This window comes from Canis aureus, chromosome 14 (assembly GCF_053574225.1).
Source record: "Canis aureus isolate CA01 chromosome 14, VMU_Caureus_v.1.0, whole genome shotgun sequence".
In the NCBI taxonomy this organism is placed as follows: domain Eukaryota; kingdom Metazoa; phylum Chordata; class Mammalia; order Carnivora; family Canidae; genus Canis; species Canis aureus.
Genome location: NC_135624.1, coordinates 13,682,673 through 13,700,485, shown reverse-complemented (window position 1 = coordinate 13,700,485; position 17,813 = coordinate 13,682,673). Strand labels below are relative to the sequence as shown.

Below are 17,813 nucleotides of genomic sequence, written 5' to 3'. Positions count from 1 at the left end.
CCCCAGCATAACACAACCTATTTCTAGGAGTGATTGACTCCCACTAATTATTTCCAGTACATTCTTATGATCATTCCTCATTCATTTATGTTTTGCAATCAGGTGTGCATCCTTCCAAATATCTTAAAGTCTTATAAATCACAACCAAAATAGTACTTTTGTTTTACCCTCAGTACCACTTTTAGACAGTTAAGCTCATATTCAAGCTCATATATGAAAAATCCTTTGCTGCCTAGCTCTTCAAAATACATATCAAAAGTCCCCTCAAAGAAGGATTTGCACTAGGAAAGTAAGTGTATGCCGCATTCAATAATGTAGCCATCTATATTCCTTTACTCAGTACAAAGACAGAGCACAGATCCACCAACCTTCTCTGGGTATCCTTCAAGATTGTTATAGCTCAGAGTCCGTTATCCCTTGTGAAATGTCTAAATTAAGGCTTCTGAAGGACTTAACTAACTGCATTTCTCTCTCTCTTATTTAGCAGTGGCACATATATCCAAATCAGAACAAGAAATATATACATTAATTCATCGATACAGTTATTAAGCTAAACTTTATAAAGATCTAGGTTATTTGTGAGATCCATAAAAAATAAACCCTAAACAAGATTGACATTTCTGGAATTATCTGGCTCATTTTAAAACCAAAATTAAAATGAAGAAAAAGTTATAAGCCACTGAAGAATTTAATAGTTAAAATAGCATATACTAAGAGTTATACATATTTAATAGTTATAATTTTATTAAGCCTTAAAACTATTTTCAGAATGGAAAATAGAGAAGGAGGAGAAAATAATTTTTCCATAGAAGTTTCTCAAAAAGGGATAGGTAGAGGGATCCCTGGGTGGCACAGCGGTTTAGCGCCTGCCTTTGGCCCAGGGCGCGATCCTGGAGATCCGGGATCAAATCCCACGTCGGGCTTCCAGTGCATGGAGCCTGCTTCTCCCTCTGCCTGTGTCTCTGCCTCTCTCTCTCTCTCTGTGACTATCATAAATAAATAAAAATTTTTAAAAAAGGGATAGGTAGAAAGATCCTTCAGTTATGAGACTATGAAGAACCAACAATAGAATAGAATCAAATTGATTTTAAAGAAATAGGTCAGATTTTTTAAAGATTTTACTTATATATTTGAGAGAGAAAAACAGAGCACAAGCCAGGGTGAGGGGCAAAGGGAGAAACAGACTCCTTGCTGAACAGGGAGCCTGATACCTATGTGGTGGGACTCAATTCCAAGCCCTGAAATCATGACCTGAGCTGAAGGCAGACACTTAATCAACTAAGCCACCCAGGTGCCCCGAAATAGGTCAGATTTTTAATTTTTTGTTTAAACAGATCTTCAAAAACTCAGATAAATCTCATTTTACTTACTTGTGATAAATTTAAACATTTCTGATATTGCAGTAGGAAAAAGAAATAGGAATTGGATATATAACTGATATAATTGATTAGGTATTTTATATTCCTTGGATTTCACTATAAATGCAATGTACATATCTACTAAAATACCATGAAATTTCATAAGGTATTCTTGCCTAACTTTCACAAAATACAATGTGAAAAATCCAAATTAACAAATGATATTTTTAACAACTTATCTAAATTGAGTGAATGTTAGAACTGAGCTACTGAGATATTAATGATCCTGAATGCTAGCTGCATGCAATATTTAGCTGTAGTCATTGGATCGAGATAAAACATTACTACAGTTGTATAGAATTTTAGGAATAGCTTTGTATTTGAAATTATGAAAATAGCAGCATCAAGTTCAGAAAATGAGTACAAAATCAATTACAAAATTAAATAAAGGCTCAACTACTGAGATACCTGTGACAAAAATAATCTTTCATTTTTGTACCTTATACCAATAGTTTAGAAAAAATGAAAGCATGCATTCACCTCTTCTTCTTTTTAACTAAGTTGTGATTTCTAGTTTAGTAATAGATTTCCCTAATTGGCTTACAAAATAGTTTAGAATTTTGTCTCTAAAAACTTGAAGCTCTCATTCTAGAATATTATAGAGCAGATGACATTAGCAATGAATATGGGATGCAGGGGACCAAGAGGTGATGCAACCTCCCCCAGTTAGAGGTCATTACTCTAACAACACTCTGAAAATGCAGTTCTACGTGTCTAAGAGATTTTGTGATCTCAATAGCTCTATGCTGACTATACACTCAAAGATAAAATAAAATGTACATGTGTCAATGAATTTCTCACTTGAGCAAGCTACTCTGCTATAAGTGGTCTGCTCCTCATCTCTGCCAAGAGAAACAGCCATGAAACTTATAATGAAACGTCTTGTTTCATATAAGTCTTGGATCTTACTAGAGACTATTTAATGTAATTCAAATCTTGATTTTTTTTCAAATATCTTTTGGTTAATCTTATCAGAGGATGTGAGATGAAAATATGAAGATGAGAAAATGTTTTTTCTTGATGATACTTAAACAAGGTTGAAGATCAGGCCAGATTCTATAGAGAAAATCTTGGCTCATAACTTTTCAACTCAAGATGAAGTAGAAAAGAGACCATAAAAGGACACTAAATCAGTCAGATTAAAATGGAGATCTCAAAAAAAAATAAAAAAAAAATTAAATAAATACATAAATACATAAATAAATAAATAAAATGGAGATCTCAAATCTTATACAGCAGAATACCGGAAGTTGGAGAAGTTCTTTATTTTTTGCTTAAACAAAAGACTTAAGTATTTATATAACAGCTTACTGGGGTAACTGGAGCTTGCAAAACCATAGAACAAAGTCAAGAGTACAAAATGTATGTGTAACTTTTAAATATAGTGGACATCATAACCTAAATGTGTTTTCATCATAATCAGCATAAGATATGAATAAGTGTTACAGGAAAAAAAAAACGTACACAAATAAGTTTGGCAAATACAGGGTTTTGGTTTTTTTTTTTAAGATCTTTTTTTTTTTTATTTTAGAGAGAGAGAGAGTCAGATGGGGTGAAGGGCATAGGAAGAGAGAGATAGACTTTACACTGAGCATGGGGCCCCTACACAGGGTTTAATCCCACAACCCTGAGATCATGGCCTGAGCTGAAATCAAGAATCAGACACTTGACTGAGCTACCCAGGCACCCCTGGCAAACACAGTCTTGATATAATTGATTTGCAGTAAAATAAGTAAAAACGTTCTCAAGGCTTTTCTTTTGTAGTTTCTATGTGAATTTCCAAGAAGCCAATATAGAATACAAGAAGCATTTCCAAATTTATTTGAATATGGAGTTTATTTATCACAGAGCACATCATTGGTCTAAATTTATTTGGAATACACTTTAAGAAATGCTGAATTTAAAAAAAAAGGATATGAAATGGAGCCATCAAAGATAGAAGGCATATAATCAACTTCTCCCTTGCCTGAGCCTAGTTTTTGATACTCTCTACCAGAAAACGTAGTAGTAAGGATTTAAAGAAAATACATGATTAACTGCAGACAAAATGCCTGCCACTGCTAACAAGAGATAATCATTGAAAGAATGAATTTCTTTGTATTTATTGTCAGTCATTCTGAAAATAATTACCAAATACTACAGACTCAGACACTGTATGAGATTTGGGGTTTCAAAGATAAATAAAATGAAAATGCCATATAATCCCTGCCCCCAGGGAGCTCACAATCTAGTTGGGTGAGCAGGTGGAAGGAGGAGAGATATTTAAAGAGATAATAAAAATCTGCATTGCAGACTTCATAAAAGAAGTACATAACTTAAGTCCATGACCTGTTCATTTAAAAAATCAGTAAGATAAATTTTACATGCAAAAATCATTTTCAGAAATATATACTTTCAAGTTACTTTAAAAGAACTACAGAAAGTGTAACAATCCTGAGTGACATGCATCTTCCTGAATAAAATGGCTTTGTATGAAAACTAGACTTCCTTTGTGCATGCTGCCAGTAATCTGTTTTATACTTTCCATAAAATCCTGTAAATCAAAATCAAACCTCCTGATACACCTTGGAAAAGACAGAATTACAAATAATGTACAAAGGCTAACAGCTGTTGCACCAGATTACCCCTCCTGAAAAATGTGATAATGCAGATCCTTTTCTTTCCTGACAGTCATTTAATAAAATAAAGTTCCCCCAAGTGAGAAGTGCCTGCCAACTAAGCAGGAAAAAAAGGTGTTATGTACGCCAACACCTTCTTTTTTTTCTGCTGTGTCAGGATCCATAAGGGAACATTCTAAAAATGACTTCCATAAATCCCTTTCTTTTGTTCACGTTTTTCCAAGCGTTCTTGTTCTGTGTGATCTTTTTTTGGCTTGGTACAATAAAGTTATTTGATAGGTTTGCCATTTGTTCTTTCAGGATTATCTAAAGATGTCATCTATGTACTCTTGTCATAATGTCCCAGAATCTGTCACCTAAAATAGATTAACAGCAGTTGGCTTCAATGGTTACGGAGCTCACTTTGCATTTTGTTTCTAGAGAAATTGAAGTAGAAATCAGGAAATTTTTTAATTCTTGGGAAATTAACATAAACTCATTATTGTGTTGAAAGATTGCAGCTCTATAAATACAAATAATTGAATTCAGGAAAAGGCATAACATTAAATAATAATATTGCTAAGCAATGCAAGAAAGAGGACATTTGGTCTATTACTTTTACATATATAATTCAAATGTATAATTCTCAATATATTTTGAGGTAAAATCCAGGAAATAAAAATCTAGTCTTTGGAATTATAAATGGCTTTTAGAAGTCTTACACCATTAGTTGATTTTTTCATCTATTATTCAAAATTTTATCTTATTAAAAACTAAAAAGTAAGTCAAGTACAATAGAAATCCATGGATTCAAATAAGGGAAAAATCCAGAGTTAATGAATGTGGTGCAGATACCTCTTCAAGATCCTGATTTAAGTTCCTTTGGATATATACCTAAAAATGGGATTGCTGGTTTACATTGTGGTTTTATTTTTTAAATTTTTTGATGAAACTCCATACTGGTTTTCATAGTAGCTGCCCCATTTTATATTTCCAGGAAGAGTGCACAGGGTTACAGGTTTTCCACATTCATACTAATACTTGCTACGTTTAGTTGTTTTTTTAAAATAATAGCCATCCTAACATAGGTGAGGTTTTGATTTTCATTTCCCTGATGATTAGTGATGTAGAGCATTTTTTTCATATACCTGATGACAATTTTTATATCTTCTTTGGAAAATATCTATTAAGTGTACAAGACGTCAGTATCCACTTTTAATAATGAATAAAACATCCAGACAGAAAAAAACAATAAGGAAATAGTGGACTTGAACAACACTAGATGAAATGAACCTAACACACACTACAGAACTTCTTACCCAATAGCAGTACAGTAGTATATAGTCTTCTCAAGCTTACATGGAGCATTCTCCAGGATAGATCACCTGCAAGATCACAAAATATGTCTTTCATTTGACTTCATAAAATAGACTTTTCACCCAGGTTAGTCTTCTGAATTACCTAAATTTTTCTCTTCTGATGGATTTTCAAATAGCTTTACATTTTTACTATAATAACTAAACTAACACTGAAAATCATTGTACATATATTTTTCCTCCCACTTTTAAATTAGTTGCCGGAAATTGATTCTTTGTTTTCTTTTTTTTTAAATTTTTATTTATTTATGATAGTCACACACAGAGAGAGAGAGGCAGAGACATAGGCAGAGGGAGAAGCAGGCTCCATGCACCGGGAGCCCGACATGGGATTCGATCCCTGGGCTCCAGGATCGTGCCCTGGGCCAAAGGCAGGCACTAAACCGCTGCACCACCCAGGGATCCCGAAATTGATTCTTTGAAGTAGATTCAGTCACCTAAAGCTCAGGAAAATTTTATGGTGATGGATGATTAACAAAATTCTGTACAAAACTTTGTGATCCTTCACTCTATAGTAGAACTTCTTATATTCTGATCTTATTCTTCATAGGATATATATTTTTTTATTATTGGTCATCATTTTCTCACAATACTGTTTTGAAGATAGATAGGGCTTATGTATTAATTAAAATTTTTTAAATTAATTAAAATATTAACAATCATCATAAATTGAATGCTCACTATATACCAGCATACCTAAACTGTTTTATGTGCTAATTTTCATTATTCCTATTTTACAGATAAGGAAACTCATTTTTCAGTGAAGTAATGGGAATTTTCAAGTTCTCAGACTAGAATGACCTTAGCTTGAGGTATAGAGGTATTTAAACTAAGTCTAACTCTACGACTGTACCCTACCTGAGAGTCAGAACTCAAGTACCCCAATCAGGTGATGGAATTCTTTCATCCCTCCTTATACTTAAGTCTTAGTACCAACCCATTACTTAGATTCCATTATATCTGGGGCTCTATTTTCCATCCCAACTCCAGAGAGAAATACATTTATATATCACCCAGTGGTTTGACTTTATCCAATTGCTTACCTACTCCGATTTACAAGTTTTCTAATCTTTCTATCACTCTGTTTTTCATCCTGTCCAGTATTTATATTTAGTTATTGTTTAATTCTCATATGCAAACTTTTCCATGCTTGCTACCTATTGCTTACTACCATATTCTTAGAGTATTTTGTTCTAAATAAAATCTCTCTTTGAGGTGCTTGAGTGGCTCAGTCCGTTAAACATAGACTCTTGGTTTCTGCTCAGGTCATGATCTCAGGGTCATTGGGATATAGCCCCACATTTGGCTCCATGTCCTGTGTGGTCTGTTTGAAATTCTCTCCTTCTCCCCCTGTCCCTCCCCCTGCTTGCACACACACTCTCTCTCTCACTCTAAATTAAAATAAATAATTACAATTTTTTTAAAAAGTGTGTCTCTTTATCTGTATCTGGTTTGACCTCACAGCCTCTCTATCCCAAAATCAAGCTCCAATTTTCATCTCCATGAGATCTCTTCTCCATATACCACTTAATATAATTTGCACTTTGTCTTCCCCCATATTATCTGGCTTACCATATTTCAGAAAATAAAAGGCTATTTTTCCCATTTGTGTTAGATTCTAAATTTAGTTTTTAAAATTAACTTTACATAATAGCTAAAGGATTCTCTTTGAGAAAAATATATATTTCTTATCACTTTCTCCTGTTACTACTGATATGTATACTAATACACCCAGAAGACAGCTAAATGTCATATGAATTTTATAGTTCCAGGCAGACCTTTGATAATCACAGCATCCCTCTTCCCTCTAGAAGTCCATGTATTCAATAATGCTTGGTCCATGATCTTTGATTGCAGATTTTGGTCCAATGGTCTCAAAACTGCTACCAAGAGACCAGGTAAGAAAATATGTGAAAAACGCATATTAAGTTATCTTTATCCCTCTATCCCGTGTTGCAGTGCATTTCCAATATGTAACACTCTTATCTCGGTGATACTTTCATACTATCTTGGGTCCTTCTGCAAGAAAGAAAAGTAACATAAGGAAAATATTAACATTATTGATATTATGGACCCCTTCTCCTGTGACATACTAAATTTTAAAAGAAGTGAAAAAAATTGGAGAGCTGTATTTCATCATAAAAAAATCACCATTATTACAGAATTAATAATTTATCTGACACAGTCCAGCTGGCCAATTTGAAATGAATGTTGGAAGATAGTAACTCTATTTATTCTCCTCCTAATAAATTACTGTGTTAAAAAATTAGGATAAAAAAGAATAAATTAGTATTTTTCATGTTTCCCTTCCTTTCCTTCCCATTATTTCATGTTACCCTTTAATGGATACTCATTGCCCAGCCAATAATCCCTAGCAGTCAAGATTTTACATGGTCTGTTCTCAATTTACCTCTTCATTCTTCAATGAATGAATCCTATAAATCCTATGTTCAAGCCAGAATTGAAATGACTCAATATTCCCTGAAGCAGCCATAAGCATTCCTACCTCACTAGAATGCCAACTTCACCTTCAGCCTCTCTAAATTCTCCAAGACCTAATTTAATCATTTTTAATTTTTCCTAAATCACATGGGTAGTCTGAAGTACCTGAAGAATGCTATGGTCTGTGTCACTAGAAAAAAAAACACACATGATGGCACACACATTTTGCTTATAAAATCTAGAGTCTGTATTCCTTTACATTTAGGAACACCTAGCCTGCTTGATACACCATTTCTTTATGAAATCTTTATTTTTGGCAATGTCATATAATGAGAAGTATATTAGACAATGATAGAAAATCTCAGGTTTCCGAGTTCTGCAATTAACTTGGACAAATCATTTCACCATTTTGTTCCAGTTTTGAACATAAAATAAGAACCAAGGTATATTACCCATGAATTGCTATCCAACTTTCAAACCCTAATTTTGAAATCCACATTCAAAATGTAATCATAGGATGATTATTAAAATCCACATTCAAAATGTAATCATAGGATGATTATTAAAATGTATATTACCCATGAATTGCTATCCAACTTTCAAACCCTAATTTTGAAATCCACATTCAAAATGTAATCATAGGATGCAATGTTTTTAGTTGTCTCCATATTTTCATCCACTAATTAATTTAATTCACATTTTTTGAGAGCTAATATGGCATCAGACACTGTAGTTAGATATTTTGGTATTAGTAGAATGAAGAACTCTAGAACTTATTAGAAGATTTTAGTAAGCTAGAGATATACTCTAAGCCATTTGCACCTAAAAGCAGACCTCATTACTTTGGCTGAATATCAGAATCTAATTTCTTTTATTTCCTGCTCTCACAAGTGGCCAATAAGTCTTCAATAGCCATCAACTTTCTTTCCCGATTACATGTTAAGCAATAGGACCTTCTCATAATTAAAAGTAAAACATCAAGGAAAAGCTCTAATGGTTTGCTTTATTATTATTTAATCATGTGTTTTCAAACCTTTTTTATATTGAAAATTACATGTTTGTGGGGTGCCTAGGTGGCTCAGTTGGCTAAGTATCTGCCTTTGGCCTAGGTCATGATCCCAGGGTCCTGGGATTGAGCCTTGGGTCAGATTCCCTGCTCAGAAGGGAGTCTGCTTCTCTCTCTCCATCTGCCCTTCCCTCTCCTCATGCTCTCTCCCTCCTCCATTCACTGTGAATCTCAAATAAACAAAATCTTTAGAGAAAAATAAAATTACATGTTTGTTTATTGTAAACTTTAGACCTTTTAATCATCTTTGTATTCTATACACTTTGTATGTAACTGAGGATCAGTAGACATCCACTGATTTGAATTGTAATACTTATCCCAAATCTATTCCTGTCAATTTTAGTGCCTAGTATTTCACAGAGCAAGATTTAATAATGCCATTTTGGGCCATCCAATTCAAACAGCCCCAAAGAAGAAAGGTAAATTATTTCTTATCATTTAACCTACTTGCAACTCTCCCCAGGTTGATGCTTCCTGGTACTTAGTAACAACTGTTGTGTCTTGAATAACTACTAGATCATGTACTTTATTCATATCTATTAAGTTTATCAGTTCAACAAATAATTATTGCCTACTCTGTCAAAAAAGTTAGTTCTAGACTTTGAGAATTCAAAAATAAGGCATCTTTGATTCCCAAGGAATTTCATTCCAGTGAGAGAAACAAGCAATAAACATGTATATAAATGAGCAAGATAATTTTAAAAAATAGTCTATGCTATGAGAAAAACAGAAACTTATGGTGATACCATAGATTGACTGGATAGGAGAGGACTGTCTGAGATGACAGTAAGCTTAGAAGTGATTGACAAAGTTGACCATGTGAGAATTTAAACAATCTAGGTAAAGAGGGCAATGTCTTCAAGATGCAGAATAGAGTTCTGTATGGCTGACATTTGATTCTTTAAGAGCAGTTGCAGTAGATCACATTCAAAGTTGTATGTAGGAGTCAGAATAATGTTACCCCTCTAGGAGAAATAGAAAATGTGTGTGTATATGTGTGTGTGTGTATATATATATATATATATATATATATATATATATATATATATAGCAAGAATTCCATATTATCTAATTTAACCTTCAATGGTAGGTTTCATTCATCCCAGTTCATAAGAAAGTAATTTGAAATTCATTACCTTTGTGTAACTTAGCTAGAGAGTAGGATGACAAGAAAGGATTGTTTCCAGATCCCATATTAATCCTGCCCTGATTATGTTTTCCAATTCTTGATCATGGTCCATTTTAAGGGCACACTATTCTCCTTCTCCTGTATAATCCATCCCCAAAGCTTCTCTCCTCCACATGGATATGCTAGTTAAATTTTTGAAATCTCCCTTGACTAAATTTTTGGTACCAATGGTGACAATCTTCCCATACTGTTAATATCTGGGATTCTTAACTAAACCTCATAACCCTTAATATTGTGTGCCACATAGGTTTCACTTTAGCCCAACCCTATGCTATATCAAGTGGGGCAGCCTGTCTGGGATTCTTGACTTATAAATTAGAAAGTGATTAAACTTCTCTAGAGAGAAAAACAAAACATTTTTTTTTCCAAAACTAAAAGTAAAAAAAACATGTTGGAGATATAGTTTTTGGATTACAATATTCAAATAGTGAGTAAGTCAAAAAGAAAGCAGAGAACAAGAAAGAAATTTTGTTATAAACAGAAAAGAAGTTTTAAACAGATGGAATCTTTAATGAGTAGGATGATAGAATCTAATCAAATTTTGCTAAACAAGATTGAGTGGCTAAAAACCAAACTCAATTGTGTGTTGCTAGACTCCAGGGTCGGTGAATTCTGAAGGAGGAGATGATTTGATTGCGTTTATGAAAATACGGATTCCTAAGTTACTGAAGACCGATACAGAGAATGATCAAATTAGAGTAAAAGGGCATTTTCAATGCCATCGAGAACTTTAATAATGTAAGAAAACAGGTGGCTCCAATATTTAAAATCTTTGATAACAAAATGAGTCATAGATATTTCCAAAAAGGACAGATAAAACCACTTTTTAAAATTGTCATTCATTCTGGCTGTCTTATAAGAGCAGGTAAATGAAAGATAAATCTTCCACTTATTCGTGCTTTAAAGAAAATAGCTATGATAAACAAAGCCTATAGGGAAATCCTTAACTAAGAGGTTCTGGCTTTTTTTTTTTTTTTTCTATTGCACCTCATCAAGATCTACAGTAATGAGATTCAACAGCAATGGAAAATACCAAAAGTAACACTAGTTCAACTGGTCACCTACTCAGAATATTAACTATCTCGTATACACTTCTCATTATGTGCCAAGACTTTGATTTTTTTGTTTATAAGTTGTTTTGTCTGTTTTTACATATATAAACTCATTTTAATACAACTTTCTGAGGTGTTTATATTGGTTTCTTTTTACAAATGAGAAAACTATATCACAGACATGTTAATATCTTGCACAAGGTTAGACAGTAAATTATGGATCATAGATTCAAACCCAAGAGGTCCAACTTGACATTCTATGCTCTTAACCACTATATTTTTCCACAAGGCACGTGACTGATTGCGTAATGTGCAAACATCCATTACTCAGTTAATTTAACCTTAAGGCACAACTTTTCCCTCTCAACTATAGCCTCAATCCATCTTCTCAAGTTAACTATGTCTGTTATACAGTCTTTATGAAATCAACTGCCCTCTTTCAGTTTATCTTTACTTCTGCACAAGTCAAAACCTCACATCATGTCTGTTCATCCCTTCTGGTCATTCTAAATGGGGTTTTTTTTTTACACTCAAAGAATTATTTTCCCAAATAAATTTTGGCGTAACCAACAGAATTTGAGGAGGTATGCTCCTATAATTGCAAAAATAATACTGTTCAGCAATTTCCAGATCAACCTTCCAGAGATAAGTTCCGAAAAGTCCCCCTACTCTTCCTACTAGATCACTGCTTCCATCATCCTATTATCCCTAATTATTATCCTGGGTGCAAATATCTCTCTACCAATTTCTTTAAGTCAGTGACCATACAGCTTGGAATAATAGTCCAGAGGTTCTTTCCATCCTTAGCTAATCTGATCATTTTGATATTTCTACTGGATTTCAATAAAGTCATCTTATTACCTTGATCTTCTTCCTAAGACCTCCTCCCATGTTATTTCCAAGAAGATCATGTTTGTTCGAATATCATCCCTTTCCTTAAATCATCTCCAGTTCCAACTGCACTATTGCCCACTCTCCAAAGAAAAACTGTGATTACAAAGCCAATTGGGAAATTCTGCTATGACCCTGCCCTTTTTAAAATTTCCACATCCATCATGCAAACAACTTGTACCCACTTTCATTTCAGCAAAGCATAATAGTTTCAGTGACTGAGTCACAATCTTCCTCTTTATTCTCTCCTTATTCCTTTTCTACAGTCCAGTCTCACTTTTCTTTACCATCTTCATCATCAGGACCCTGCTTCACCTCTTCTGACTTTAATTATTTTTTAAAGATTTATTTATTTATTTTGGACAGAGAGCAGAAGTGGGAGGAGCAGAGTCCGAGCAGACTCTGCTCGGCACAGAGTCTGATGTGGGGCTCAATCTCATCACCCAGAGCTCAGGACCTGAGTAGAAACCAGGAGTTGGAGGCTTCACCAATTGCACCACCTAGGCGCCCCTCTCTGACTTTATAAAGCAAGAAGCAAAATATTACGATTGGTTTTGTAAGTCAATCAGAATGTTTGCAATTCCAAGACCACAAAGTCTAAAATTTAACCTTCTAAACACATTCTGACAGTGACTCACTTACCACAATTCTCTTGTTCTGGAATCTGCTCCAGAAAATGTAATTAGTTTTTACAAATATTCAGAATTTGAAATGGCCTCATTCAGTCCTTAATGAAGAACATTTACACTTCTCTTGAGATGGCCCTTGAGAGTTTGCTAAAAATATTTAAGGATGGAAAGATCAACACTGGTGGACAAAGATGTTAAGAGCCACTTAATTTGGACTTATAGACACTTAAATTCATCTGTTGGTTTTATTTTTTTTTTCATCTGTTGGTTTTAGTTCTCAATTTCAAAGCAATGTGAAATTCATTTGTTCCCTCTATCAAAAAACATATCTTCACCTACTTAAAGCAAGTCTTCTCATTTTTATCAATTTCATTCTTTTCATCTTTTTCATGTTTACTTTGGCTAAATGGATGCTAATTTGCAAAGCTTTCATTAAAATAAGTTCTAGAGAAGTGAGTAGCTTTCCATGGCTTCAGAAATGCATACACTATCACACAGAAAAATCAGATGTGGACTTGCATTTATTTTGGTATCTTCAGTGTTTAGAATAGTCCCTAAGACACAGTAGATATTCAAAAAAAATTAAACAATGAATAAATGAATAAAGAGTATATTCCAGATGTGCTATATTTAAATCAGAGTATAATGGAATAATTATCACTGTGCTTGCAGTGATAATATGAGTTACTTTTAATTGTAACTTCACCTATCTTATACTAATTCAATGTTTTAAAAATCCAAGTGTAAGTTTTTAGTTTTCCTGTTACATTTCATTTTCTTAAATGTAGCCCATCTTATTATTCAAAATCTTTCTGAAACATAATGCTTTAGTGCATCACATTAGAGATTCCTAGCTTTGTGTCTTCCACCTCTTTGATTCAAATGACTTCATAGGCATATGATATAGAGAAATGTTATTTGTTATGTCTAGATTCCAAGCATTGTGTTAAAAAATTTGCACAGAGCTTTTCCTAACACATCTACTCTCTTTGCCATCTTCCCAGAATTTCCTCCCATGCTGTTGATAAGCTGCCATATACGCCGTTATATAATTACTGATTAAAAAGTACAATTCTGTACAATTCAAGAAATCCCATCTCAATCATTGATTCAGACATTCATTGATCCAATAAATATTTAATGAGTGCCCAGGCACCGCTTTTGTAGTGTCAGGTACTTTTGAGGTGTCAACATTATTACGTTTCAAAAAGTCCTCACCCTCAGGGGGAAGACAAATAAGTATAAAATATGATGGCAGATTCTGTTAAGTTCTACAAAGAAAAATAAACTATGGTAATATGAATTGAGTGTAAAAGTACCTATTTTAAATAAGTAGTGAGGAAAACCTTCTTAAAGATGCAGAAACTTAAATGAAGTGAAAGAAAATCATGTAAATAGGTGAAGAGGAACTATGAAGCTTTGGGGTGAAATTATGCCTGGTCTATTAAAACAAACAAACAAACAAACAAACAAACAAACAAACAAGAAAAAAAGCCAGTGTAGCTGAATCAGATACCCAGAATGAATCAATTATTATTCAACACATCTTGGCTCTGACCAGCCAAGTAGTCACTTATTCTTATAATCTTACCATGACTTAGCTCATATTTATTCATTTTATGGGCAGAGACACCAAGAGAAATAATGTGAAAAGTCTTTCTTGATTCCAGGTATATGGTATTTCTAATGCTGCTGGATATGGTAACTCACGGACTTCCTAAGTCTACTTACCTTCTAAACCAACACCGACATGGGGCTTATCCAGTCAATTATTAATTCTATGTCATTCTACAACCCCATACTTCTTTGTTCTGCTAAAACTGTATGCTGATTAACTTTCCACTAATTCTCAACGTTATCTGATTTACTATGTTATCAATAGCAGCCATTCTAAAATCCCTACAGCTTAAGCTTCCATGACAACATCTCATTTGAGGTCGTCCAAAACATATTGTTTTCTCAATATTGACCTTTCTCACCAATAAGCTTTTTGACTATTTGCTCATTATCACTTTTTCCCAGCTTTCTCAGTTTGCCCTCCACTGCCCTCACATACTGAAAAGTTTAATTTTCCACAACTATGATTTTAGAGTATACTGGTATAAGGCTATCAGATTTAGATTTAGAAGAAATTTTTATTGTCGACTTCATTAGCTCCAAGAAATTGAATGATAATATCTCCATATGTCAATTTCTTCATCTGTAAGTTGGAAATAATACCTTCTTGCATGGATCCTTAGAATAACTTTACAACATCTCTTTCTCTTGCTCAATATTCTTCCTTTTTTAGTTTAAGTGATTCTTATATCCCAATAAACATTTTCTCTATAATGCTAGAACTACAAGGCCTGTGCCTCTGCATAGATTGCAATATGGACACCGCAATCAGTGTCCAGAATACTTTTGCAACTAACCTCCCCCCCCTTCTTGTTAAATGGCTGTGTGTTTTGCATACATAGCTCCAAGTTGTAGGACTTTGTGTATGTCTCTACTATTATATCTTGTCTTTCCCATGGGACTAGAAGATACTCTAGTTTTTAAAGCCTTAGATACTATTCTATTTCCTCTTCCTATGTATGTTCTTTTTGTGTCTCAAAATGTGTCTTGTATATATTAGGGGATCACTGACAGCCACTGCATATAGCAGTGTCTGCAACACTGTAGACACTCAATAAATGTTACTGAATGATGAAAGAACAGATGAAGTACTACCTTTCTGAAGTGAATTTCACAGAAGTTTTACTCCAGGAAAAACTAAAATGTCTAGGTATAATGTAACTTTTCTGAGAATACAAAGCCAGCAAGTAAAAATTATATCTTAACTTTGTAAACATTCTAATTTTACAAAGTACTTATTAACACACTGCATTTTCATAATTGATCTGCGTGTATTACACACAAATAAAAGTAAAGAGAAGAAATGAAAAATGAAAGATTAAGAGCAGGAAAAAATATATTCAATTTAATTAGTTTATTAACCAATTGGGGCAGCATTACAAATGTTGCTGACTGTTAACCAAAACATTATTTATGATTTAAGATTTATGATGCTTCCCTTGACTCTTACCACTTCACAGTGCCTTCATCTTTACTGTATCCAAACATATACTTGGTACTCCTTCCATAGCAAACTTACCTACCACTATTACTTCTAACCATTTGTTCTATCTGGATGCGGAGTGTGCAATTCAAAGAGATTCAACTACATGAAATATGGTCTAATTAATATTTACTGAGGGTCCCTAAGATGCATCATTTACTAAATGAAGAATGATTTGTTTTTATTTAGCAGCAACATGATATAATTTAATCTAGAAGTGTAGTTGAAAGCTCCTACAAGTAGTAATTAGAGAAGGATGAATGTATAAATGACCATGCAGGCTTTTGCCTTTTAGGAAGGAGAGATCTGTACGGCACACACAATCGAAAATGAAACAAAGGGTTCGTTTATTTTCCCTTCATATTCTAGATCCAAATTTACTGGTTTGAACACTAACCTAAATTATTTAGAACTTCACAGGAGAAATTCCATATAGTGCATGCTGACATCTGTAAGCACCATGAACTGGGCAAAAAAACAAGAATATAATGAAGATTTTTAGCAACTTGAATAAAGAAACTCTTTACACAAAGATGTTCATCATAAGTAATGAAATAAAATTTATACTGACTTTTACTCCCTGAGCAGATCACTGACGAAAGAGAGATCAACTTGCAAAATATACTCAAGGAGACCAGAATGTCTTTCAGAAGAGCTACAAAGATTAATTCTACCAACTAAGTTAAAGTCTCCTTGGCAGTTATGTTGTTCCATCTTATTTATAGCTGTGGTCTATGAATTATTGCAGATGTAGTAACAAGTTACTACAGAGTAACAAGTTACCAACCAAAAAATTGGGAGAACAAATCCAAAAGACCAGATATATTAGTTATCGCAGGATAAAGGACTGTATGATCCCACAGCATCTGCTAGAGTGTGCATTGTACTAAAGCTGGCATGAGCATGGTGGATGCTGCAATGTTTTGCACTGCTGAGCCAATCATGTCTGAGCAAATCATGAAATCTGAAGTGAATTTTCAGTAGCTTTTAAATTCATTCTTTTCATTGCTCATATCTCTTTCCATATGGACACCCTCTGCTTAGGTGCTAAAATCCAGGCTTTTCTTGTCCCTTAACTGAACTGTTCTTGCCAGTTGCTCTCCTTTCGTGGTGGAAATGTGTACCGTTTCCTTACTTTCTTTTTACATTATGAAAACTAATCTCTTCTGTCTCTACCCTCCACATTAGATCCTCCTTACTTTCTTGTTACACACACATGGCTGAAGAGTCACCCCCGAAGTTTCTGATTCAGTAGACACTTCCAACAAGTTCCCAGGTGATGCCGATGCTTCCAGTCCAGGGACAATCTTTGAGAACTACTGATATCAAGTATTTATAAGTTCTTTAATATTTAGTCACTAAAAGATAATGTTAACAGCTTGAAGTCCCTCCAAAGGTATTATTTTTGTAATATTAGATAATATAATTAATATAAATGGGTGTATCTCTGAGCACATGGAAGAGTTCCCGGCACATAACAAATTTCCATAATGAGAATTTGAAGATTATAAAACATTTTCATAGCCTGCATTTACTGGGCTCAAAATAGTTAAACGATAAATCTCAGACTGCAGCATACTAGAGAAATCTTCGAGTGTGTGCAGCCCAGTAAGCGTCCTAAAGTCAATGACTTCCACACAGCAGGGAAAGCTTTCTCAGGTGGTGACCAACCTGAAAGCTATTCACTTACAGCCAATATCTGAAACAATCCAGATGACCTTTCTCCTGCTAGAGAAGGATATAACCCCTGGCTTACAAGTAGGCATTTTGTACAATAACTATTAAAAGAGAACAAACATTCTTAAAGCTTCAGTCTCCCAAAAATCTATTCAGGACCAACTTAGAAACAGTGAGAGCCAGAGCAACAGAAATCCATAAATGTAGAAGATGTAGTTTAGAAAAATGCAGATAGAGAAAGAGAGGCCCTAAAAGTAGCTTAAACCCTAGAACAAAGAAGAGCCCATTTTTGATTCAACAGGTGTGATGTAGGAATGGCATGGGGCCCAGAAAATTAGCAGGGCAACAAAAGAAAACGAGTTTCCAAAAAATTCCA

At 33.9% G+C, this 17,813-nt stretch overlaps 1 pseudogene across 1 annotated transcript in view; it reads right to left on the bottom strand.

Moving 5' to 3' along the window:
• Positions 1-17,813, bottom strand: part of LOC144283197 (BH3-interacting domain death agonist pseudogene) — a 90,494-nt pseudogene that overhangs the window by 17,356 nt on the left and 55,325 nt on the right. Inside the window, exons 2-3 of the transcript XR_013351615.1 lie at positions 7,170-7,274; positions 5,335-5,400 (exon numbers count right to left, since the gene is read on the bottom strand). The product of XR_013351615.1 is annotated as a BH3-interacting domain death agonist pseudogene (transcript). The remainder of the gene's footprint in view (positions 1-5,334; positions 5,401-7,169; positions 7,275-17,813) is intronic.